The sequence below is a fragment of the Galeopterus variegatus genome, unplaced genomic scaffold (genome assembly GCF_000696425.1).
Source record: "Galeopterus variegatus unplaced genomic scaffold, G_variegatus-3.0.2 Scaffold203, whole genome shotgun sequence".
Lineage (NCBI taxonomy): Eukaryota > Metazoa > Chordata > Mammalia > Dermoptera > Cynocephalidae > Galeopterus > Galeopterus variegatus.
The window spans coordinates 369,876-372,655 of NW_007726314.1; the positions used below are offsets into that span (position 1 = coordinate 369,876).

Sequence of the window (2,780 nt, forward strand, 5' to 3'; positions counted from 1 at the left end):
CAGCTTCAAATTTGGAGGCAAATTCTCCTTAAAAGGATATCAAGTACCAGTATCTTCAGATACCGGTATTACATAAATCCCACCAATTCATAATTTAATATCATATACACTACATACTCAAATTTTCTTTCTTTTTTTTTTCTTTTAAAAGATGACTGGTAAGGGGATCTTAACCCTTGACTTGGTGTTGTCAGCACCATGCTCTCCCAAGTGAGCTAACCGGCCATCCCTCTATAGGGATCCAAACCCATGGCCTTGGTGTTATTAGCACCACACTCTCCCAAATGAGCCACAGGCGGGCCCCAACATACTCAAATTTTCAATCATTCATAGCACATTAACAAAATTATTAGGAAAACTGGACTACCATGACCAAAGATGTTACAGAGCGTACACAATTCTGGGAAGGAGAGCAACAATCAAGGAGTGGTTTTCTTTACGAAACAATTCTACTAAAAAACAACATGGGAATAAAAGTAATTTTAAATGTTCAATGGGCAGGCCTGGTGGCGCACTGGAGAGTGCGCCGCTTGGGAGCGCGGTGGCGCTTCCGCCGAGGGTTCGGATCCCATGTGGAGACCGGTTCCCGCTCACTGGCTGAGCGCGGTACGGGTGCAACACCGAGGGTTGCGATCCTGTTGCCAGTCCCTGGTACGGGTGCGACACCGAGGGTTGCGATCCCATTACCGGTCGGTAAAAAAGACAAAAAGGGAAAAAAAAAAAATGTTCAAGACACATTAAATGCACAACTGTGACTCCAAATTGCCAAATTTGTATTACAGGATATGAAAACTACCCCCCATCTATGGAATTTTAAGCTGACACCCAAGATAGCCAAAGCCTCCCATAATATTCTGACTTTTCCAAAAAAAAAAAAAAAAAAAAAAAAAAAAAAATACCCAGCGACTGATGTCACTACTTTAAAAAAAGTATATACTATTTAAAAAATGGTATGAGGTGGGAGTCCCTCCCCCTTTAAAAAGTTTCTAGTACTAAAAAATTTCGCATTTACAAAATAGTTGATAAAAATATTCATCTGGATTATATGAGAAAGGTGACAAGGACCACTGATAAGACACGGTATACGACATTAATCAGACTTGGCTTCTTTCTCTCCTGCTTCATCAGAGGCTGTACTCTCCTCAGTTTTAGTTTCATTGTTTTCTGCAGGTAAATCTTTAGTTTCTTTAGTCACTTCAGCCTGTTTTCCCTTTAGTTTCATTTGCACGTTTTTGCCTGAAGATTTATTTATCCTTTGCTGCTGCCTTTTTGGCTTCATTTCCACTTTTGCAGGATCTGGCTTAGCTGACAACCTCGCTGATCCCCTCTTGGACCTTTCCTTTGCTGTCCTTTCAGCTGAGCTGACCTTCCTCTTCAGAATCTTGGCGGCAGGGAGGGTGCTTGCTAGGTGCCTGTGGACCGCGGCACACTGAAAGCTTTCACAAAGCTGGGCTGACCCACTCTTTGCAAAGCACTGTCCTAACAGATACATCCAGCCAGTAAACATAGACCTTTACTCTAAAATAATCACTGTCACCCACCACCTCTTGACCTAATACAAACTAGTAGGTTTGACATTTCTTTGCTCCTGGAGTAGCATCTGCCTAAAAGGCCCATCTCCATCCCAGCCCCATCCTCTAAGACTCAGGAAAGATACTTCTACTCCAAGAGCTGAGCAGCCCCCCTTTTCTACCATAGCACACAAAAATTCCATGTGTCTACCACATCATACTAAAAGCTTCTAAGGAGTAGGGATGGGGACTTTCCTGTCATATTTTGTCTAGTACAAACCTTGGTACACAAAGACATTAAACATAACTGGACTGAATAAACTTTTTCCTAATACTCACGCTGGGAAGGACTAAAATCCATGTCCCCTTTCTGGTGTATATCCTCTCACCAACTCACATCTGACACCTAATTTAAGCAGAATTATAATATGAATAGAAAACTATTCTGACATCAACTGTTATACTTTAATATAATTCTGACACTAGCCACCCTGAGTTAGCATTAGACTCCACAAGTTAAAGGGCATAGTCCCCAACAAGAAAGATCTTACTTCAAATGACAGCTATACTTCAGGGGTCTCCAGGCCACCTGCACTTCTGACCAACTGGCTACAAATTCAGGAGTTCCCATGACCCCCTCAGGTTCAATATGCACTAGAACTCACAGAAATTATAATTACTATACTTGTAATTACAATTTTATTATACAGGTTACAAATCAAGACCAGCCAAATGAAGAGACACATCGAGCAAGGTCTGGAATGCTCCCAAATACAAGTTCTTTCCCCATGGAATCAGGGCACATCACCCTCCCAGCACATCAATATGTTCACCAGGCAGGAAGATCCACCAGCCTTTGTGTTCAGAGTTTGTATTGGGGTTTCATAACATAGACATGAATGACTGAATCACTGGCCACATGATTGAAGTCAGGCCCCCTCCTTTCCCCAGAGGTTCAGTTGCCTCAAAACACCAACCCTCTAATCACATGGTTGGTCTTTCTGGTGACCATGCCCCGTCCTGAATCATCTCGTTAACATAAATTCAGGTATGATCCAAGGGGCTCATGAATAACAAAGTCATCCAATCACTTGGGAAATTCCAACGGTTTTTACATGTTCTATGCCAGGAACCCAGGACAAAGGCCAGTTATGTTCTTCAGTATACAAAAAAAAAAAATTGTTAAAACCCTCTAATCAACTTACAAAAATAAAGACAAACTTTTTTTTTTTTTTTTTTGTCTTTTCCCGTGTCCGGCAACGGATCACA

At 41.7% G+C, this 2,780-nt stretch overlaps 1 protein-coding gene and 1 pseudogene across 1 annotated transcript in view; both read right to left on the bottom strand.

Annotated features, from left to right (window-relative positions):
- The window catches only part of IP6K2 (inositol hexakisphosphate kinase 2), a 172,466-nt gene that overhangs the window by 152,275 nt on the left and 17,411 nt on the right, over positions 1–2,780 (bottom strand). The window lies entirely within an intron of this gene.
- LOC103584953 lies at positions 1,091–1,492 on the bottom strand (annotated as a pseudogene).